The 24,855-nt window shown below is 44.2% G+C and overlaps 1 protein-coding gene and 1 pseudogene across 2 annotated transcripts in view; one reads left to right on the forward strand and one right to left on the reverse strand.

The window, feature by feature from the left end:
- Positions 1-24,855, reverse strand: part of LOC142257597 (uncharacterized) — a 1,260,196-nt gene that overhangs the window by 468,075 nt on the left and 767,266 nt on the right. The window lies entirely within an intron of this gene.
- Positions 16,751-17,631, forward strand: LOC142303616 (uncharacterized; annotated as a pseudogene).

Here is a 24,855-nt window from a genome sequence, read left to right on the forward strand (position 1 = left end):
ACTCAGAACTCTCCCCTCCTCTGTTTTCAGTAAATCACCCAACCTCCGTATCCCCCTCTGCTTCCATCCTTGAAATAATTTGTTTTGAGACCCTTGAGTAAAATTTGGATCCTCCCACAACGGGGTAAATTTTGAAAGACAATAAGGGAGTCTATACAGTTTTCTCAGTGCTCTCCAGGCCCCCACCATGTCCTTTATTAAACAGCTCTGTTTCACGTACGTTGGTATTTTATCTAGCTTCATATGTAATACCGCTACCAAGTTAAAAGGGCTTGTTAGCTCCCTCTCCAGCTGAACGTTAGAAAAGAAGGTTGTCCCTTTGATCCAGTTGTTTATATGTCTGGCAAGTGCCGCTAAGTTGTACAATCTAATCATGGGCATTTGTACCCCTCCGTCTTTTTTCTGAAGACACAGCTTTGAGTAGGATACTCTTGGTCTCTTTCCCTGCCATAAAAATTTTACAAGCGCTTTTTGCAACTTGTTGATATCTGTGTGTTTCAGCAGTAAGGGAATAGTTTGTAGAGGATAGAGCAAGCGGGAGAAGCTGATCATCTTTATCAGATGTGCTCTGCCAAACAGGGACAGGGAAAGATTTTTCCACCTGTCTAGCTCTTTAGTTATTTTTTCAATTAGGTGTGGATAGTTAAGTCTATATAATGACATTGAGTCTCTGCCTATTTTAATTCCTAAATAAGTGATGTAGTGCGGGGCTATGGCTACTTCTATTCCCTCACCTTGCCTATTTCCCAGGGGTGTCAAATATAGAATCTGACTTTTACTGATATTTATCCTGTAGCCTGAAAAGGAGCCAAAGTACGTCAGTTTGTCTATTACCTTCTTCAGATGGTTGTCTGGGTCTGACATAAATAAAAGCATATCGTCTGCAAAGCAGGTTAGTTTTATCTCACTATTCCCCACCTTGATTCCTGAGAAATCTTCTGATTTTATTAAGTATTGGGCTAGTGGTTCAAGGGCCAAGTCAAACAGAAGAGGGGACAGGGGGCACCCCTGCCTGGTCCCCTTCTGTAGCTGAAAAGATTTTGACAGAAAGCCCATTGTGGAAATTCTAGCTTCAGGCGTAGCGTAAAGTGCCTCCATATAGTTCCGAAAAGTACCCATTATGCCAAATTTATCTAATACTAGCCCTAACCAATGCCAATTTACATTGTCAAAGGCCTTTTCCTCGTCTAAGGTCAATAACGCAGGGTTCCCCTTTATCAGGCCCGGTCTTTTTGTTCCATCTAGTACCGCCAACACTGTGCGAATGTTGAAGACTGCTGACCTATTTTTAACGAACCCCACTTGATGTGGTCCTACTATCGATGGGAGGATCAATGCTAGCCGGTCTGCCAGGATTTTAGAGATTATTTTAATGTCTTGATTTATCAGCGATCTGGGCCTGTATGATGAAGGGTCCGAGGGGTCTTTTCCTTGTTTGTGTATTACCTTTATATATGCCATATGGCCAGACTGTAGTAGAATTTTATTTTGGAGAGTGTAGTTGAAAACTTTTACTAAAGTGGGCATAACATCTTCCTGTAGTATTTTATAAAATTCCCCCGTCATACCATCGGGGCCTGGGGCCTTGTTATTTTTAAGGTTTTTCACAACTGTTCTCACTTCCTCCTCGTTTATTGGGGCATTTAACATTTCCCTGTCTGATTCCGTAATTGTGGGTAATGACAGATTGTTTAGGAAGATGCCTCCTTCTGTGTCATTTGCTGGCCCTTGTTCATATAGTTTTTTGTAGAATTCTCCAAATATGTCATTGACTTTCTTTGGGTCATTGTGACTAGCCCCAGATGGGTCCCTCAAATGAGTTATGGATGTTAAAGGAGTTAATCCCTTTGCCATTCGTGCCAGAAGCGAACCTGCCTTGTTCCCGAATCTAAAATAATGTGATGCAATTCTCTGGCCCCTCATCCTCTCTGCCCTGTCCACCCACAAGTCAAATTCTGCTTTCTCTTTTATCCACTTGTTCCTATTACCAATAGATGGATTATTAATGTAGTTTGTGTATGCTTCTCTGGGCCTTCTGCTGGCTTCAGTGTATGCTTTAGTTGTTTTGTTTCGCAATGCTTTCACATATCCCATTATTCTTCCCCTTAGTACTGCCTTAGCTGCGTCCCAGTATAAATGGGAGTTCTCCTCATGCGCCTTATTATCCCATGTATATTCCTGCCACCACATTTTCACCAGTTTTTGGAAGTTCTCGTCTTGGGCTAAGTGTGAAGGGAATCTCCACAGTATGTCTGTTCCCTTGGGGTAGGTTTCTTCTAAGTCTAGGAGTAATGGGGCGTGATCTGATATCACCAGATCTTGTATGTCGATCCTCCTCATTTTGTTGAGTAGACCCTGTGTTAGTAGAAAATAGTCTATTCTAGACCATGTGTTATGGACGTGGGAGAAATGAGTGTACTCTCGGTCTGCCGGGTGTGAGTTTCGCCAAGCATCTATTATGCTAGTATGTTCTGTGAATAGATTCAGCACCCTGTCATGTGTCCTGGCTACCATATGTTTGTGTCCTGTGCCCGACCTATCTTCTCTGACGTTCATTACCGTATTAAGATTCCCTCCTATTATTATGTTCCTCTCAGGGTCCTCCAAAACCTGCCTCTCCAACTCCTGGAAGAAAATCTTATTGCTCTCATTTGATGCATATACATTATAGATTTTGAGTCGTCCACATGGGGTATCAAGCAAAGCTTTTTGTATTCTCCCATCTCCATCATTTTCCTGTGTTATTACCTTACAATTTGCCTGCTTATGGAGTAGTATTAACACACCTGCTTTATTATTTTGGGCTGAGGATCCCATCACTTCTCCCACCCACATTTTGCACATTCTGGTGAAATCCTGATTTTTCAAATGGGTCTCCTGAAGTAGGGCAATGTCTACTTTAAGCTTCTTTAAATGCCTCAATATCATTCGTCTTTTGTGTGGCGACTGCAGGCCTTTAACGTTCCATGACACAATTCGCATCCTTATATATTACTTGAAATCTTACTTCTTATCCTATCTTAACTAAAACCTTCTTAAAACCTGTCCACCGCGTCTCTCTGGTGGTGCAAAAAAAAAAAAAGTCAATTAAACCAAGAAAATAACACCGCTATCCTATATCCTTTGTAGGAAAGGAGAGGGTTTGTTTGTGGGTGGCAAAGGGGGTGTGGGCGGTAGGGGGTGGAAAGTAGTTTGTGGGTGGGGGAGTGCAGTTGGAGGGAGTGGGAGGGGAGTGTGGGTATGGGAGTAGAGGGAGGCAGTTATGTGTTGGAGGGGGGTGCGTTTGAGTGATGGGATAATAACGGGGTTGGGCAAGACAGGGAAAGAAGGACAGAAGAAGAAAGAAAAAGAAGAGAAGAGAAAAAAAAAAGGGAAAAGCGGGGGTATGGAGAGGGACTGTGGGTGTCTGGGTTATGGTAGAGTTAACGCTTTCAGGCCCACATCATGAACTCCAGACCCCCATACAAATCCCCCTCCCCCATCGCTCCTTTACAAACAGCATCAATACTCCACATTAATCATCAGCAATTTTGCCCCTGTAAGGGCTATTTTATGTCCTCACCCCCTCTGGGGAGTTCTAGAACATTTTAATTATTCCTCTGCATGAATGCCTGAGTAGATTTGGAGCGGTGTTTTGGATCATTGTCTTGCTGAAATATCCATCCCCTACGTAACTTCAACTTCGTCACTGATTCTTGTACATTATTGTCAAGAATCTGCTGATGCTGAGTTGAATCCATGCGACCCTCAACTTTAACAAGATTCCCGGTGCTGGCATTGGCCACACAGCCCCAAAGCATGATGGAACCTCCACCAAATTTTACTGTGGGTAGCAAGTGCTTTTCTTGGAATGCCATGTTTTTTTTGCCTCCATGCATAACGCCTTTTTGTATGACCAAACAACTCAATCTTTGTTTCATCAGTCCACAGGACCTTCGTCCAAAATGTAACTGGCGTGTCCAAATGGGCTTTTGCATACCTCAGGCGACTCTGTTTGTGGCGTGCTTGCAGAAACGGCTTCTTTCGCATCACTCTCCCATACAGCTTCTCCTTGTGCAAAGTGCGCTGTATTGTTGACCGATGCACAGTGACACCATCTGCAGCAAGATGATGCTGCAGGTCTTTGGAGGTGGACTGTGGATTGTCCTTGACTGTTCTCACCATTCTTCTCTGCTTTTCTGATATTTTTCTTAGCCTGCCACTTCTGGGCTTAACAAGAACTGTACCTGTGTTCTTCCATTTCCTTACTATGTTCCTCACAGTGGAAACTGGCAGTTTAAATCTCTGAGACAACTTTTTGTATCCTTCCCCTGAACAACTATGTTTTTTAATTTTTGTTTTCAGATTATTTGAGTTGTTTTGAGGAGCCCATGATGCCACTCTTCATAGGAGATTCAAATAGGAGAACTACTTGCAAGTGGCCACCTTAAATACCTTTTCTCATGATTGGATACACCTGCCTATGAAGTTCAAAGCTCAATGAGATTACAAAATCAATTTAGTGCTTCAGTGAGTCAGTAAAAAGTAGTTAGGAGTGTTCAAATGAAGAAATTGATAAGGGTGCCCATACTTATGCACCTGTCAAGTTTAGTTTAAATGCAGATTGCACATTTTCTGTTAGTACAATAAACATTTCAATTCAGAAATATTACTCAGTCCATCAGTTATTAGATATATGAAACTGAAATAGCTGTTGCAAAACCCCAAATTTTTATAAAGAAAAAAGGTTAACGTTAATAGGGGTGCCCAAACTTTTTCACCAAAAGTATTGGCACCCCCTGCAATTCTGTCACAATACTCAGTTTTTCTTGAAAATGACTGCAATTACAAATTCTTTGGTATTATTATCTTCATTTATTTTGCTTGCAATGAAAAAACACAAAAGAGAATGAAACAAAAATCAAATCATTGATCATTTCACACACAACTCCAAAAATGGGCCAGACAAACGTATTGGCACCCTTAGCCTAATACTTGGTTGTACAACCTTTAGCCAAAATCACTGCGAACAACCGCTTCCGGTAACCATCAATGAGTTTCTTACAATGCTCTGCAGGAATTTTAGACCACTCTTCTTTAGCAAACTGCTCCAGATCCCTGAGATTTGAAGGGTGCCTTCTCCAAACTGCCATTTTGAGATCTCTCCACGGGTGTTCTATGGGGTTCAGGTCTGGACTCATTGCTGGCCACTTTAGTAGTCTCCAGTGCTTTCTCTCAAACCATTTTCTAGTGCTTTTTGAAGTGTGTTTTAGGTCATTGTCCTGCTGGAAGACTCATGACCTCTGAGGGAGACCCAGCTTTCTCACACTGGGCTCTACATTATGCTGCAAAATTTGTTGGTAGTCTTCAGACTTCATAATGCCATGCACACGGTAAAGCAGTCCAGTGCCAGAGGCAGCAAAGCAACCCCAAAACATCAGGGAACCTCCGCCATGTTTGATTGTAGGGACTGTGTTATTTTCTTTGAATGCCTCTTTTTTTTCCTGTAAACTTTATGTTGGTGACTTTTCCCAAAAAGCTCTACTTTTGTCTCCTCTGACCACAGAACATTCTTCCAAAACGTTTTAGGCTTTCCCAGGTAAGTTTTGGCAAACTCCAGCCTGTTTTTTTTATGTCTCGGGGTAAGAAGTGGGGTCTTCCTGGGTATCCTACTATACAGTCCCATTTCATTCAGACGCCGACGGATAGTACGGGTTGACACTGTTGTACCCTCGGACTGCAGGGCAGCTTGAACTTGTTTGGATGTTAGTCGAGGTTCTTTATCCACCATCCGCACAATCTTGCGTTGAAATCTCTCGTCAAGTTTTATTTTCCTTCCACATATAAGAAGGTTAGCCACAGTGCCATGGGCTTTAAACTTCTTGATGACACTGCGCACCGTAAACACAGGAACTTTCAGTTCTTTGGAGATGGACTTGTAGCCTTGAGATTACTCATACTTCCTCACAATTTGGATTCTTAAGTCCTCAGACAGTTCTTTGGTCTTCTTTCTTTTTTCCATGCTCAATGTGGTACACACAAGGACACAGGACAGAGGTTGAGTCAACTTTAATCCATGTTAACTGACTGCAAGTGTGATTTATTATTGCCAGCCCCTGTTAGGTGCCACATGTAAGTTACAGGTGCTGTTAATTACACAAATTAGAGAAGCATCACATGATTTTTCACACAGTGCCAATACTCTTGTCCACCCCCTTTTTTATGTTTGGTGTGGAGTTATATCCAATTTGGCTTTGACCATTTTTTTTTCTTCATTGAAGACAAATTAACCCCTTCCCGACCTTTGACGCACCATATGCGTCATGAAACATTATGCCTTCCCGACCTTTGACGCACCGTATGCGTCATGGCGGGTTTCCGTTCCTGCAGCGCTGGTGACCGGGTTTACTGAAATGTCACCAGCGCTGCAGGTACATAAGGACTTGTGGTTGAGCCCAGGGGGGGTGGCTTTGTCCCCCCCGTGGCTATGATCACTCTGATTGAATGTGAAAGTGACACTTTCAACAGCCAATCAGAACGATTGTAATATTTCACCAATCAAACTTGGTGAAATATTACAATCCAGCCATGGCTGATGATGCAATATCATCAACCATTGGCTGGAGCAGGGAGAGCTCTGTGTAATGCCCCCCCCCCCCCATCTGATTGGAGGTAGTGTCCATGTGACGCTATCCCTCCAATCAGATGTGGAGGAGCGATGTGACCCTCCCCCTTCAGCTTCATCCTGACCGTAGACTGCGACGCTGAAGAGGAGGGTCACCTGCTGCAGCTGCCACCGATCACCATCCGGTAAGCTTTTCTCCCCTCTTTGCTGTCTTTCCCTTCGTTTCTGTGCTGTCTTCCCCCTCCCTTCTGTGCTGTTCCACGCTCCCCTCTGCTGTCTTCCGTACCCCCCCCACCTGCTGTCTTCCGTCGTCCCCCCCGTTGTCCGATCCCACCCCGACCTCCGCTCCCCCCGCCGTCCGATTCTACCCCCCCCAACCCACACTGACCTCCACTGCCTTCCCCGACCTCCGCTTCCTGTGATCACTCTCCGCCGGTGTCCTGCTTCTGACACCCAGCTGATGTGAGTGACTGCTGCTGCTGCCAGTGATCAATCCCCCGCCCTAGTGATCACTGGGCAGCAGGGGGCTGATCACTGGGCAGCAGGGGGCTGATCACTGGGCAGCAGGGGGCCAATCACTGGGCAGCAGGGGGCCGATCACTGGGCAGCAGGTGGCCGATCACTGGGAAGCAGGTGGGTGATCACTGGGCAGCAGGGGGGTGATCACCCGGGCAGTAGGAAGGTGATCACCCGGACCCCCTGCGATCGCCCCACGTGCGCCCCTGCAATCTGCTCCCCTGCGATCGCCCAACCTGCGATCTGCGGCCCCTGCGATCGCCCCACCTGCGCTTCCTGCGATCGCCCCACCTGCGCCCCTACGATCGCCCCACCTGCGCCTTACCTGCGATCGCCCCACTTGCGCCCCCTGCGATCGCCCCACCTGCGATCTGCGATCGCTCCACCTGCGCCCCTGCGATCTGCGCCCCTGCGATTGCCCCACTTGCGCCCCCTGCGATTGCGTCCCATCTGCGCCCCTGCATTTGTGTCCCCCTGCGATTGCATCCCCCTGCGTCCCGGTGATTACTCCCCTGTGATTATGCATCCCTGCGACTGCGCCCCTGTGATTATGCGTCCCCCTGCGCCCCAGTAATTACACCCCTGCGATTGCGGCCCTGTGATTGCATCCCCCTGTGATTGTGTCCCCCTGTGATTGCGTCCCCCTGCGCCCCGGTGATTGCGCCCCAGTGCTTACGGCTCCTGCATCTCCTCAGCCCTCTCCTGCAGTAGAAAGTTTCACCAAACACTTGCACATACACACGCACACTAAAATAAAGTTTAGGGTTTGGGGTTTTTTTGTACACGCGCACACAAATGTCCTGCTCGTCCCTCCGTAGCTGATAGTGAGGGAGAGGGTTCCACTTTTCTCTATTTCTCCCACTCTTCCTCCTCCAGTGACACAGACTTGACGTCGCAGGACAATAAATCGTCCGGAGGCCGGGAGGAGAAGAGCCCGAGGCCTGGAGGAGAAGAGCCGGAGGCCGGGAGGAGAAGAAGCCGGAGGCCATGGAGGAAGACCCACAGTAAAGTGTGAGTAACCCCCAACCTAGCGCTAGTGCACTAAACCACACACACCAAACTGAAGTACATTACACCACACTAACCTGAAATACACTACGTCAGGTTGGTATGCGGTGTGGTATAGTGTACGTCAGGTTGGTGTGTGTTGTAGTATACATCAGGAAGTGTGTGTGGTGTATACTACACCACACATCAACCTGACACACATTAACCTGAGGTACACTATCCTATACCACACTGCACACCAACCTTACTTAGTGTATGTTAGGTTGGTGTGTGGTGCGTGTCAGGATGGTGTGTGTGGTGTATGCTACACCACACATACCAACCTGGCGTAAACTAAACCACACACACACATCAACCTGACCTACACTACCCCACATACCAACTTGACATACACTACGTCAGGTTGGTATGTGGTGTAGTGTAGGTCAGGTTGATGTGTGTGTGTGTGTGGTGTAGTGTACGTCAGGTTGGTATGTGTGGTGTAGTATACACCACACACCAACCTAACATACACTAAGTCAGGTTGGTGTGGGGTGTAGTGTATGTTTGGTGTGGGGTGTAGTGTACATCAGGTTGATGTATGTGTGGTAAACACACACACCAATCTGATGTATACTACACTACACACACCAACCTGACGTATACTACACTACACACACACACCAACCTGACATACACTAAATATTCTCCATACGCCACATGGTGTCCATAAATAATTGGAGCTAATTTTCCATTCAAATTGTTAGCAGACACCATGTCGCGTATGGAGAGCCCCTGTGTGCCTACACATTGGTGCTCCCCAAAAGTGACCCCCATTTTGGAAACTAGACCTCCCAAGGAACTTATCTAGATGCATAGTGAGTACTTTGAACCTCCAGGTGCTTCACAAATTGATCCGTAAAAATTAATACTTTTTTTTTTTTTTTCACAAATTTTCTTTTAGCCTCAATTTTTTTCATTTTCACATGGGCAACAGGATAAAATGGATCCTAAAATTTGTTGGGCAATTTCTCCTGAGTACATAGATACCTCATATGTGGTCATAAACCACTGTTTGGGTGCACGGCAGGGCTCGGAAGGGAAGGAGCGCCATTTGACTTTTTGAATGGAAAATTAGCTCCAAAAGTCAAGTAGCGCTTCTTGCCTTCCGAGCCTTGCTGTGCACCCAAACACTTGATTTCCACCACATATGAGGTATCTGTGTACTCAGGAGAAATTGCACAATCAATTTTATGGTGGAATTTTTCCTGATACCCTTGTGAAAAAAAAAGCTACCTGGTTGAAGTAACAATTTTGTGGTAAAAAAAAATATAAATATTTTCACGGCTCAACGTTATAACCTTCTGTGAAGCCCCCAGGGGTTCAAAGGGTTCACTAAACCTCTAAAAAAAAATTCCATGGTGGGTCTAGTTTCCAAAATGGGGTCACTTGTGCAGGAGTTCCATTGTTTAGGTACCTCAGGGGGTCTCCAAACGCAACATGGCGTGCCCTTACGATTCCACACAATTTTGCGTTTGAAAAGTTAAATGGCGCTTCTTGCCTTACGAGCCCTGCCGTGCACCCAAACACTTGATTTCCACCACATATGAGGTATCTGTGTACTCAGGAGAAATTGCACAATACATATTATGGTGTAACTGTTCCTGATACCCTTGTGAAATGCTACATTTTATGGCTAAAGTAACATTTTTGTGTAAAAAAAAAAAGTAAATTTTCATTTTTTCCTTCCACATTGCTTTGATTCTTGTGAAGCACCTAAAGGGGTAATAAACTTCTTGGATGTGGTTTTGAGTAGCCTGAGCGGTACAGTTTTTAGAATGGGGTCACTTTTGGGTATTTTCTGTCACCTAAATGTGGTCATGTGGTCCCTAAAGAAAAGTTTTTTGTAAATTTTGTTGGAAAAATGAGAAATTGCTGATGAACTTTGGCCCCTTCTAACTTCCTAACAAAAAAAAATTTATTTTGAAAATTGCGCTGGTGTAAAGTAGACACGTGGGAAATTTTATTTAGTAACTATTTTGTGTGACATATTTCTCAGATTTACGGGCATAAAATTTCAAATTTTGAAAATTGCGCAATTTTCTAAATTTTCGCCAAATTTCTGAAATTTTCAAAAATGAACGCAAAAAATATCGGCCTAAATCTACCACTTTCATGAAGTACAATATGTCACAAAAAAAACAATGTCAGAATCGGCAGGATCCGTTGAAGCGTTCCAGAGTTATAACCTCATAAAGGGACACTGGTCAGAATTGCGCAAAATGGCGAGGTCAGTAAGGTCAAAATAGGCTGGGGGCTGAAGGGGTTAAATGAAGATAATACCAAATAATTTGTGATTGCAATCATTTTCAGGAAGAAACTGAGTATTCTCTTGACAGAATTGCTGGGGTGCCAATACTTTTGGCCAGCACTGTATATATAATATATAGTGTGTATATGTATATATATATATATATATATAGTACAGACCAAAAGTTTGGACAAACCTTCTCATCTCTAGGGCAACTATTAAGAGGAGGCTTTGTGCAGCAGCCTTCATGGTAAAATAGCTGCTAGGAAACCACTGCTAAGGACAGGCAACAAGCAGAAGAGACTTGTTTGGGTAAAGAACACAAGGAATGGACATTAGACCAGTGGAAATCTGTACTTTGGTCTGATGAGTCCAAATTTGAGATCTTTGGATCCAACCACCGTGTCTTTGTAGAAAAGGTGAACGGATGGACTCTACATGCCTGTTCCCACCGTGAAGCATGGAGGAGGAGGTGTGATGGTGTGGGGGGGCTTTGCTGCTGACACTGTTGGGGATTTATTCAAAATTGAAGGCATACAGAACCAGCATGGCTACCACAGCATTTTGCAGCGGCATGCTATTCCATCCGGTTTGTGTTTAGTTGGACCATAATTTATTTTTCAACAGGACATTGACCCCAAACACACCTCCAGGCTGTGTAAGGGCTATTTGACTAAGAAGGAGATTGATGGGGTGCTACGCCAGATGACCTGGTCTCCACAGTCACCAGACATGAATCCAATCGAGATGGTTTGGGGTGAGCTGGACCGCAGAGTGAAGGCAAAAGGGCCAACAAGTGCTAAGCATCTCTGGGAACTCCTTCAAGACTGATGGAAAACCATTTCCGGTGACTACCTCTTGAAGCTCATCAAGAGAATGCCAAGAGTGTGCAAAGCAGTAATCAAAGCAAAAGGTGGCGACTGTGAAGAACCTAGAATATAAGACATATTTTCAGTTGTTTTACACTTTTTTGTTAAATATTTAATTCCACATGTGGTAATTCATAGTTTTGATGCTTTCAATGTGAATCTGCAATTTTTAGAGTCATGAAAATAAAGAAAACTTTTTGAGTGAGGTGTGTCCAAACGTTTGGTCTGCACTATATCTATATATATATTTATTTATTTATTGTGGTAGAGCCAGTCTCTCAGCAGGAGGAGATGGATGCAGGAACACACCTCACGTGTCGGGTTTCACCTGGTTTATTACCAACAGTCACAAGCCATTTAAATGAGGAGAGCACTACGGCCTCCAGCACAGGGAAATGCATAGGCAAAACAGGACACACCCTGAGTGTGTCCAGAGGCCTGGCTTTTACCTCTGGAACCACAACCCGAGGTGGAGATACGGTGAACAGCCGTCCCACCCATCTCTTTAGCTGTCCACAACAAACCCGGCCCAGGTAATACAGATTAACCCTCTCAGCACATAATGTGCTGGAGTACTACATACGGGTTCACATCACTGACTGCAGTAGTTGCAGCGACACATATCTCCCCTCTTGTACATCACCAGTGATCACATCACAAGATATAATCTCATGTGTGTGTGTGTGTGTGTATATATATATATATATATATAAAATGTGTGTGTGTGTGTGTGTATATATATATATACTGTATATGTGTGTGTGTATATATATATATGTGTATATACACATAGAATTTTTTTGTACATAGAGCCAATGCACTATCACTCTGTACCAAAGACGCAGGTTACACTCTTTCACGACTAGCCACGAAAAAGGCGCTTTCTTTCCATTGCTTATTTGTAAAGATGAAAACAAATAATTTATTGCTGCTCCGCTCCATTTTCCTGACACGGGATTCAGGCCTGACAGATAACGCTGAACATTTTGCAAAGGTATTTATAAGAAATCCGTCTCAATGTGATGGATGTGTGACATGTGCAACGTCTCTGGGTTTCCAAAATCTAATTATCTGACAAGTGTAAGGGTGCCAGGGGCGGCAATCATGGGCGAGAGGCTGTGTTTTCACCCTGCAACCATGCAAAGAAGGGAGAGTTGAGATCTCACCTGGTTGTAACAGTACGGCCTAAGCCACATGGTGAGAAAATCGGTGCGAGTGGAGTGCGATAAAACATCGCATTCCCCTCGGACCAATTCTAGCCTGTGTGTCAGCACACATGAGCGATTATTTTCTCAGCCCTAATCGGAACGAGAAAACAATCGAAGCATGCTGCGATTGTAAGCTGAGACTCTTTCTCTCGCACCCACTCAAGTGAATGGGGCGAGAGAAAAATCGCACTGCACTCGCGGTACACCGGTGTACTGCCAGTGCAGTGCGAGAATGGCAATAGCCGACTACGGAGGAGAGAGGGAGAGAAATCCCTACCCTCCTCCGTGCCAGCCCGCCCCCCGCAGCTGAGGTCTGCTCACATGATCGGAGCTCAGATACAGGCACACTCGTATGACACTCGGCTCCTGCTGTGCTGCCAGCGCGAGCCGAGTCTCATGCGAGCATCACAGTAGTGCCCCGTGTGGCCCCAGCCTACTTCTCCAGCTTCCCCTCGTCTAGTTCACACTGTGTTGTTCCACGTTCTGGGTTATTAAAGAATAAAGACGAGTCCACAACATTAAAAACTGCACATATTTTACTTGTAACTTTGAACACCGTTTCCTTTTCTTTGCGACAGGTTTCAAACAAGGCATTAACTTCTTACTGCAAACCGGCGCTTTTGGTTTTGCCTGCAGACAAGTTCACACCAGCTACAATGGAGGGTGGAGCTGGTTGGCGCATCTCTGTCTTCTAGATATCTAACACACGAGTCAATGTTTATAGCTATGATTAGACGTACCTACACGGGTATGCTACATTTTCAGGACAACTCCTGGAGTCTGTTCCGAAGTGTGAGTTGCCACTGTCTGAACTGTTCACACAAGCTGATGGTGCCTTAATAGAGCTTAAGCTCCTATCCGGTCCCTTTGCTTCCTCCTGTCAGTTACTTCTGTCTTGGCTTACTCTGCACACTGCTCTTACTATTCCAAACCCATGAAATGCTCTACACTATATCCCCTTCACTGTTGGCCGGTTTCTCTGGTTAACTCTTTCAGCCCTGTCAGTGCACCTGAAGCATAAGCAGATTCATTCTGTAAAATTTTTCAAAAATTATAATTTTATTCAGAGGCCATCCTTTGTGTGTCTTCTACGGTGTGTTGCAGTCCTTCTTTCGAAATTTACTCCACCCTTGCACATGTGGAACACCAGCATTGGCATGATTAGGCCTTCACCTGAGCTCTTTATCAGTTCCCATCATCTGTATAATAAGCTCTACAGATCTCCTCTCTCGGTGGGAGATCTCCTCTGATTTGATCTCTGTACAATACCCTCCAATTGACATGTTCTTTCATCGGAAAAGCTATCCATTTCTCTGAATGTGGATGTGGCAGACATCATCCCCAGGGGTAATTTTGGGTTTCGTTATTACACAGAGTGAAACAGCAGCATTGTCACACACAGTCCTGCCCGGGCCTTCACCTGAGCTCTGTACCAGTTACAGTCACCTGCATAATATGATCACTTGCTGGGTGATATATCCTCTGATTTGTTTGCTGTATAATTCCTTTCAAGGGATATGTTCTTTCATTGGAGAAGCTGTCCATCTCTCTGTTTATGGATGTGCAGAAATTGTCCCCCGAGGTTGTGCTGAGTGCACACTGACACTTCAGGCCCCTATCCTGGAGGAAGCTGGGTCCTCATCAAATGCACAGCACAATGTTAAAAATTGATGTTACAGACCCTAAATGAATCTGTCGATCCTGAGCTCAAATTTGCCTGTGCGCTGGGAGGGATAATGATAAAAAAATCAAGTCTTTACTAAATACATCCAGTATACAAACTCAAGTTGTGGATTCTGTGTCTCCTAAAACATCGAGGAACAAGAAACCAAGGAAAATGGAAGCAAGCCTGCAGGTCATAAGTGTAACTCTAAAGACAAAATGCTGAAAAACAAAGCGTCTGCAAGAAAAATTAGTTGAATTGATTATTGGAAAGAATAGTGTATGCATCCTAAAAAATATTGTTTGAAAGGTTATTCATCAGTGGCATGCAAAACAAAACCAATTAATAAAAGTCAAGAATGTGCCACTGCTGGTATGAAACAAAGATCAAGTAGTAGAGATAAATCTAGAATATCCAATACTGCACCACAACATGAGTGAGGGCCCTCCCAAATTTCTAGTAGATGACCACCTGTGGGCCCTCCCAAATTTCCAGTAGTGGGCCACCTGTGGACCCTCCCAAATATGAGTGAGGACTCCCAAGTGTATGAGTGAAGGCCGCCTGAGGGCCATCAAAAATTTATGTGACAAATGACGTTGAGCGTATACCCCATTGTATCAGTTTTGGGTGCCAACCCCTGCAGTCAGACAGGTGCAAATCTGGGTCAGGATTATGTAACTCTCAGCCTGTTTAGGGTCCTTTGATTAGATGTCCCCTGATTTGTCCATTGTGTGAATAAGGATACAGTATTAAAAGAAACAATGTCTCTGGCCACATGAGCTTGTGCACATACCGGTCGTTCGGTGGACATTGCAAGTAACTGTGTTGGTGACGGCACGGGTAATGTTATAATTAGAGATGAGCAAACCTGTTCAGTAAAGGTTCGCCAAATGCAAATTCGGTACAAGCCTTAGCATGTTCGTTTGGGCTCAGTATCCCCAAGCACTTTCCCCAAAAGTCGTCGAGCTTCTGTTTTGTTCAGTTTCTGCCCCCGAACACTGGCCACATTTCCAAAAAGGCTCTTGTAATGGCATTTTCTGCTTTTGTATAGGATTGTGGTGCTGTCTGATGTGGAGATGTGTAAAATCAGTGGAGGAGGTGAGGACTCTGGACCTGGAGAAGCCTTTTGGCGTGCAGCACCATTTTTTTTTTCTTGTTTATTTGCGGATGTTCCTGCAGCCAATCACGACGCAGCAAACAGCCACAAGATTCAGACACAAGGGCTTCTGTGCTTTACTGCCTAAGCCACATGTGTGCATATATATTGCGGATATGTTGTGTCAGCGCCATTTTGTGAATGTGAAACCTTAGGGAAGATGCTGCCGCAAGTGCTGCTAGACAGTTCACTTAGGCTGGTCCGCACTTTCCGTTTCCACCTGCATTTCAGCTGCTTTTTAGGTCCGTTTTGAACTGCAGCGTTTTCATGCCAAAATGCATGCGTTTTAATTTTCCAGCAAAGTCTATGGAAAATGTGGATTTCTTGTCCGCACTTTGCGTTTCCAAACGCAGCATTTAATTTGCATAATTTTGGGCAAAAACTCTGCGTTTAAAGAAGCAGCATGTCAATTGTTTTTGCCATTTGGGCTGCGTTTTGCTAACACTGAAGTCAATGAGAAGTAGCAAAAACCAAAGCCACATCAAAATTCCAGCATTTTACATGCTTTTTAGCTGCAGAAACAATGCATTTTGGACTACATAAACGCATACTTTTCTAACTTCAAAATAATGAAATTATATGTCCCTTTACACACACACATAGTCCGACAAATTTATGAAAAATATAAGTTTATTGATATTTTATCCATATTTAGTATAAAACCACTATAATTATATTAAATATCGCTCTTTTCATTATGATTTAATAAATTGTGTCTTCTTTTTTTTCACCTTTTTCATAGTGTTTGTATGTTAAAACTTTATTTAGTAGTGTCTTTGTAATCAAAACGCATTTAAGTTTAAGCAATGGAAAAGCATGTAAAAAGCTCTAAAAACGCGGCAAAAACACGGTAAATAGGCACGCGTATTTACCACGTTTTGATGGTCAAAAGCAACTTTGGCAAAAGAGCCTGATGATGAAGTTGTAGATCCCACTTGTTGTGAACCTAGAGGCACGCAGCTATGTATCTCAGCAGATAAGGAGGAATAGGAAGCCGAGAAGGTTACATTGGGAATTCCCAAATGGAGTCCTCATTCATATGTGTATGCAAGGGCAGCAATGCTGTCAAACTAGGGTAAAATGAGTCACTCTAGGACCATACCTTCCTGCTATGCAAAGACACTATGGTGAAATTGGGGGGAGAAATTGATGTCACTGTCCTGTTGTCTGCCTGAAATGTTTTTAAACATTTTTGTTTAGTTTTAAAATGTAAATGCCAGGCAACATCCTGTGTGTAAGTCAACGCAATTAGGCACTGCTTAAATTAATATACCACAGAGAATGCAGTGACACAGCTGCAGAGTAGTGGAACGCTATCCAGGCCGAGTTTGATAAATGGCTGTCTCCATTGAACCTGAAGCCAGGGAAGGTCATGTGCAATTACGGTGCAAACCTAGTGGCTACGTGACGCCTGGGCGACATCACATAAGCACTGCATGGATCAACCTATTTGTACAAAAACCCAAAAGTCAGCTCTAATTTCACACAAAATAATTCACAAAGGAAAACTATTTTCATTCCCAGAATGTCAAAAATGTTTTAGTGTGAAATCACAGCTTGAAGTTCATCTAAAAACTCACACAGGGAAAAAGCCATTTTTTTGTTCAGAATGTGGGAAATGTTTTAGTTGGAAATCATCTTGATGTGCATATAAAAACTCACACAGGCGAGAAGCCATTTTCATGTTCAGAATGTGGGCAATGTTTTATTAAGAAATCCCACCTTCATCGGCATATAAAAGCTCACATGGGGGTGAAGCCATTTTCATGTTCAGAATGTGGGAAATGTTTTATTCAGAAATCATGTCTTGATAGCCATATAAAAACTCACACAGGGGAGAAGCCATTTTCTTGTTAAGAATGTGGGAAATGTTTTATTAGGAAATCACATCTTGATAGCCATATAAAAACTCACACAGGGGTGAAGCCATTTTCATGTTCAGAATGTGGGAAATGTTTTAGTTGGAAATCACAGCTTGATGTGCATATAAAAACTCACACGGGGGAGAAGCCATTTTCATGTTCAGAATGTGGGAAATGTTTTAGTTGGAAATCACAGCTTGATGTGCATATAAAAACTCACACTGGGGAGAAGCCATTTTCATGTTCAGAATGTGGGAAATGTTTTATTCAGAAATCACAGCTTGATGTGCATATAAAAACTCACACAGGGGAGAAGCCATTTTCATGTTCAGAATGTGGGAAATGTTTTATTCAGAAATCACAGCTTGATGTGCATATAAAAAACTCACACAGGGGAGAAGCCATTTTCATGTTCAGAATGTGGGAAATGCTTTGCTCACAGATCTGCTTGGTAAAAGACATGTTTGTTTAGAATGTGGGAAATATAGCAGTAAATCAACTTTTGCTGAACATCTAGGAATTCACACATGTTTTACCCAGAAATCAGATCTTATCAGACATCAAAGAATTCACACTGGAGAAAAGGCATTTTATGTTCTATATGTGTGTAAAGTGTTATCAAGGAAAGTCACATCTGTTTCCACATCAAAAACTCACAGAAAAAAACCCATATCCATAATGTAAATCTTTTTAGACACCATAGATCTCACACACAAGAAGCAGACATTTCTTCAATTGTTTTAGTCAACTCCCCCAATGGACGACATCTACAAGTAGTCTCCTTTGTTCTGTGCGTGTTTCCTCTCACATTCCAAAGAATGTAGGGAATGTAGACTATAAGCCCTAATGGGGACAGTGGTGATAATGTCTGTAAAGCTGCGGAATTAATGGCATTTATAAGTAAAATAAATCAATTGAGAAACAGTATAAGAAATAATACAACAGTTACTTTCCAGATAAAGTTGCACGTTATACAAAAGAGATGATGGTTCTGTTTGCAATTGTCAAAAACATCATAATCATCAAAAAGAATCTAGATAACATGCACCATATTTTTCGGACTATAAGACGCACCGGACCATAAGACGCACCCTGGTTTTAGAGAAGGAAAATAAAATTTTAAGCAAAAAATGTGGTCATGACACACTGTTATGGGGCGAGGATCTGCTGCTGACAGTGTTATGGGGGTAATGTCCCCAAATTCTCTGCTAAGGTACCCTATCCTGGTAATGATCCTCCTGCCTTGTATATATGTATGTCCCTCATCCTGGTTTAGCCCTATCTTGCTATATACTGCCATCCTGGTATGTACCCCCATCCTTCTATATACCTCATCCTGGTATATGGCCGCATCATGCTATATACCCCATCCTGGCATATGGCCGCATCCTGCTATATACCCCCATCTTGGTATGTGCTCCCATCCTGCTATATACCCCCATCCTGCTATATATGCCATCATCTTGCTATATACGCCATCATCCTGCTATATGCCATCATCCTGCAATATGCCATCATCCTGCTATATGCCATCATCCTGCTATATGCCATCTTCCTGCTATATACCATCATCCTGCTCATATGAGAAAATGAAGGAAAGCGATCCAGCTGAGTGACCAGGTGATTTATTCAGTGCAGTACAGACATGGCATAGTCGTGGTTAACGCGTTTCTGGCTTAACGCCCCAATAACCAATTGGTTATGATTAAGGGCGTTAAGCCAGAAACGCATTAACCACGACTATGCCATGTCTGTACTGCACTGAATAAATCACCTGGTCACTCAGCTGGATCGCTTTCCTTGATTTTCTCATTGCTGCGGCCAGGGCAGGGCCGGATCCGTGTCTGAGGTGTGGTGAGGTCAGACGTGGGTGAGCTGGATTCCATTACAAGATCCTGCTCATATGCCATCATCCTGCTATATGCCATCAACCTGCTCATATGCCATCATCCTGCTATATGCCATCATCCTGCTCATATGCCATCATCCTGCTATATGCCATCATCCTGCTCATATGCCATCATCCTGCTATATGCCATCATCCTGCTATATGCCATCATCCTGCTATATGCCATCATCCTGCTCATATGCCATCATCCTGCTATATGCCATCATCCTGCTCATATGCCATCATCCTGCTATATACGCCATCATCCTGCTCATATGCCATCATCCTGCTATATATCCCATCCTGCTCATATACCCCCATCCTGCTCATATAACCCATCCTGCTCATATACCCCCATCCTGCTATATGTCTTGCATACTGTGGCACACACGGAAAAAAAAAATTATATTCACCTTTCCTCGCTCCACGATGGGAGGACATCGCGGTGCTGCAGGGGAATGGTGAGTGTACTGATTCACTGCACCCCACGCTAATGATGGTGCACGGGGTCAGTGAATATAGCCACATATGATCACTCCAGGCTGTAGCTGCCCGGGGTGATCATGCGGGCCAGCTGTTTAGTATGCGTGCACACCCTGCCCATCACCCCGCACACCTGTCAGCACCGGTTTCAGCGCTGGGAGGATGGGCGTTCATATGTAATGAGCGGGCCCATGTGGTCACGGCAGGCGCTGCTGCAGCCTGCTCGTGCCCCCGATGACCCGCTCCACCGCAGCACCCTCATTCCCCGCAGCCACATTCAGACTATAAGATGCACCCCCCACTTTCTCCTAACAATTGGGAAGAAAAAAGTGCGTCTTGTAGTCCGAAAAATATGGTATATATCCATGTGCACAGAACATTATACATTAATGGAGAATTGTATCTTAAAACTTGTTACCAATTAATAATTTGCTTTAAAATATTCGGGTTTAATTAAGCCTGCTTTACACGTTGCAATTTCGTATACGATATCGTATGCGATTTTCAACGCCCCCATCGTATGTGTGACACGTTCAATTTGTTGAAAGTGCCGCACAAACGATTAACCCCCGTCACACGTACTTACCCGTCCATACGACCTTGATGTGGGCGGCGAACGGCCACTTCCTGGAGTGGGAGGGACGTTCGGCGTCACATCGACGTCACACGGCAGCCGGCCAATAGAAGTGGAGGGGCGGAGATGAGCGGGACATAAACATCCCGCCCACCTCCTTCCTTCCACATTGCCGGCTGGAGCCGCGGGAGGCAGGTAAGATCTGTTCAATGTTCCCGGGGTGTCACACACTGTGATGTGCAATTCGTCAGGATTCAACGACGTGTATGCGATGAACGTTTTAACGTTCAATCGCAATCGCATGTACCTGTCACACACTGCAATGTACCTTACGATGCCGGATGTGCGTCACTTACGACGTGACCCTGCCGACACATCGTAAGATTTATTGTAGCGTGTAAAGCGGGCTTTACATGTTGCAGTTTTGATGGTCCGATATTTCATCAGAACCTGAGCTGAGATTGAGCTGGTCGGCATATTGCGTATAAATATACGAGTTTGTGGCAATTTGTTAGCACACTTTCTAATTTTTCAAAATTATGTTGCAGACATGCTGCAACCAAAGCTGCATCTCCCTGGCAAGAAAAATGCTGCTGCAAAAATGCACATTTTTTAAGTGTTTTTTTTTTTAAATTTTTTTGTATGCGTTATTTTTTATTGTTTAGATTACTAATCCTTGGAGTCAGGGGATGGGAACCTACAACCCATGGGCCGCAAACGGCCAGTGATAACTTTTCCTGTGGCTCCCGGGCATATTTCCGGTAACTGCAGTGCTCAGGCGGCAGCCGCGGTCTTACCGGCTGCTGGCCCTTTAAATCCCAACGGTAATGCGAGGACACGCTCGCAGCTGCATGCACACACCAAGAGGTCCTCACGCTGGCTTGTGCCAGCATGCTCAGGGATTACCTTGTGGGCAGGGTAAACGTGAGTACTGCTGTCCCACAGAAGAAATAGAGGAGCAGTAGCTTTACTGGCCTCCCAGGCCTGTGCTGTGTGACTCCTCCACCCTAGTGTTGTAAGGCCGCAACCCACTGCTGTGTACCCCTAGTAGTGTGTGTGCCACCCCTTAGTGTTTTGTGCCACCTCCTATTGATGTGTGCCACTACCCCCAGTGCTGTGTACCCCACAGTGCTGTGTACTCGCTACTGTTGTCTGTGCCCTCCTGGTGATATCTGTGCTTCCCCAGTCCTGTTTGTGCCCCCTCCTAGTGCTGATCGTGACCCACCAGTGCTGTCTGTACCCCCACCAGTGCTGTCCTTGTCCACCAGTCCTGTCTGTGCCTCCCTAGTACCTCCTGTGACACTACCAGTGCTGTCCGTGCCCCCCCAGTGATGTCTGTACCCCAGCCCCTCCTGTGATGTATACTCCCTAGCCTTTCCTGTGACGTATATGCTCCAGTCCCTCCTGTAATGTATATGCCCCTAGCCGCTCCTGTGATGTCTAGTTCCTCCTGTGATGTATGTGCCCTAGTGTCTCCTGTGATGTATATGCTCTAGCCTCTCCTGTAATTTTATGCCCCAGGCTTCTCCTGTTAGTGTTTGCCCCCAGCCTCTCCTGTGATGTATATGCCTCAGCCTATCCTGTAATGTATATACCCCCAGTCGCTCCTGTTATGTATATGCTCCCGGCCCCTCCTGTGATGTCTATGCGCCTCTTGTGATGTATACTCACCAGTCCCTCCTGCGATATATATGTCCCTCCTATAATGTATATGCCCCCAGACTCCTGTAATGTACACACCCCAACCCCTCCTGTGATGTATATGCCCCAGTCTATCCTGTAATGTATATGCCCCCAGCCGCTCCTGTGATGAATATGCTTCCGGCCCCTCCTGTGATGTCTATGTAGCTCCTGTGATGTATATGCTTCCGGCCCCTCCTGTGATGTCTATGCCCCTCCTGTAATGTATATGCCCCAGCCTCCTGTAATGTATAAGCCACCGGCCCTTCCTGTGATGTATACGCTCGTCCTGTGATGTATACCCCAGCCTCTCCTGTGATGTACAGTATATGCCCCAGTCTCTCCTGTGATGTACATACTCCAGCCTCTCCTGTTGTTTATATGCCCACAGCCTTTCCTGTGATGTACAGGTGCATCTCAATAGATTAGAATATCATGAAAAAGTTTCATTTATTTCAATAATTCAATACAAAAAAAGGAAGCACATTATATAGAGTCATTACACATAGAGGGATTTATTTCACGTGTTTATTATATATTATATAGTCATTACAAACAGAGTGATCTATTTCAAGTGTTTATTGCTATTAATGTTGATCATTATAGCTTACAGACAATAAAAACCCAAAAGTCATTATCTCAGAAAATTAGAATATTACAGTGCTGGCCAAAAGTATTGGCACCCCTGCAATTCTGTCAGAGAATACTCCGTTTCTTCCTGAAAATGATTGCAATCACAAATTCTTTGCTATTATTATCTTCAATTAATTTGTCTTCAATGAAAAAAAAAAAATGTCAAAAAGCCAAATTGGATATAATTCCACACCAAACATAAAAAAGGGGGTGGACAAAAGTATTGGCACTATTTAAAAAATCATGTGACGCTTCTCTAATTTGTGTAATTAACAGCACCTGTAACTTACCTGTGGCACCTAACAGGTGTTGGCAATAACTAAATCACACTTGCAGCAGGTGACATGGATTAAAGTTGACGCAACCTCTGTCCTGTGTCCTTGTGTGTACCACATTGAGCATGGAGAAAAGAAAGAAGACCAAAGAACTGTCTGAGGACTTGAGAATCCAAATTGTGAGGAAGCATGAGCAATCTCAAGGCTACAAGTCCATCTCCAAAGACCTGAAAGTTCCTGTGTCTACGGTGCGCAGTGTCATCAAGAAGTGTAAAGCCCATGGCACTGTGGCTAACCTCCCTAGATGTGGAAGGAAAAGAAAAAATGGCAAGAGATTTCAACACAAGATTGTGCGGATGGTGGAATAAGAACCTCGACTAACATCCAAACAAGTTCAAGCTGCCCCGCAGTCCGAGGGTACAACAGTGTCAACCCGTACTATCCGTCGGCATCTGAATGAAAAGGGACTGTATGGTAGGATACCCAGGAAGACCCCACTTCTTACCCCGAGACATAAAAAAAACAGGCTGGAGTTTGCCAAAACTTACATGAGAAAGCCAAAAACGTTTTGGAAGAATGTTCTCTGGTCAGATGAGACAAAAGTAGAGCGCTTTTTGGGAAAAGCCATCAACATAGAGTTTACAGGAAAAAAAAAAGAGGCATTCAAAGAAAAGAACACGGTCCCTACAGTCAAACATGGCGGAGGTTCCCTGATGTTTTGGGGTTGCTTTGCTGCCTCTGGCACTGGACTGCTTGACCGTGTGCATGGCATTATGAAGTCTAAAGACTACCAACAAATTTTGCAGCATAATGTAGGGCCCAGTGTGAGAAAGCTGGGTCTCCCTCAGAGGTCATGGGTCTTCCAGCAGGACAATGACCCAAAACACACTTCAAAAAGCACTAGAAAATGGTTTGAGAGAAAGCACTGGAGACCACTAAAGTGGCCAGCAATGAGTCCAGACCTGAACCCCATAGAACACCTGTGGAGAGATCTTACAATGGCAGTTTGGAGAAGGCACCCTTCAAATCTCAGGACCTGGAGCAGTTTGCCAAAGAAGAATGGTGTAAAATTCCAGCAGAGCATTGTAAGAAACTCATTGATGGTTACTGGAAGTGGTAGTTCACAGTTATTTTGGCTAAAGGTTGGGCAATCAAGTATTAGGCTAAGGGTGCCAATACTTTTGTCTGGCCCATTTTTGGAGTTTTGTGTGAAATGATCAATGATTTGATTTTTGTTTCATTCTCTTTTGTGTTTTTTCATTGCAAGCAAAATAAAAGAAGATAATACCAAAGAATTTGTGATTGCAATCATTTTTATGAAGAAACTGAGTATTCTCTGACAGAATTGCAGGGGTGCCAATACTTTTGGCCAGCACTGTGTATAAGACCAACTGAAAAAATGATTTTAAACTCAGAAATGTTGGCCTACTGAAAAGTATGTACAGTAAATGCACTCAATACCCAATACAGGGCTTCTTTTGCATGAATTACTGCACCAATGCGGCGTGGCACTGCTGAGGTGTTATGGAAGCCCAGGTTGCCTTGATAGCAGCCTTTAACTCGTCTGCATTGTTGGGTCTGGTGTCTCTCATAGATTCTCTGAGGTTTAGGTCAGGTGAGTTTGCTGACCAATCAAGCACAGTGATACTGTGGTTTTGAAACCAGGTATTGGTACTTTTGGCAGTGTGGACAGGTGCCAAGTACTACTGGAATATGAAGTTTCTATCTCCAAAACGCTTGTCAGCAGAGGGAAGCATAAAGTGCTCTAAAAATTTCCTGGTAGACGGCTGCGCTGACTTTGGTCTTGATCAACAAACAAAGGGAAGGGCACCACCCGGTGGGATCTCCTGGTATACTAAGCAAGTCATAAAGAAGAGGAAGAGAAAGGGTATACTAATATGGGATCACCACAACCATATATAAAGGGTAAGTATTTTATTAGTACAAGCAGAAAACAAGAGAACACATTTCTCCGCACTTGGAGTGTGGACACACACTAACACGGTTAAAAACTTTTCGGGAGATTCACAAGAAGTGGACTGGTGCTGGAGTCAGTGCTTCAAGAACCACCACACACAGATGTATCCAGGATTTGGACTACCAACTATCGCATTCCTTGTACCAAGCCACTCATGACCAATAGACA

The sequence above is a fragment of the Anomaloglossus baeobatrachus genome, chromosome 1 (genome assembly GCF_048569485.1).
Source record: "Anomaloglossus baeobatrachus isolate aAnoBae1 chromosome 1, aAnoBae1.hap1, whole genome shotgun sequence".
Taxonomy (NCBI): Eukaryota; Metazoa; Chordata; class Amphibia; order Anura; family Aromobatidae; genus Anomaloglossus; species Anomaloglossus baeobatrachus.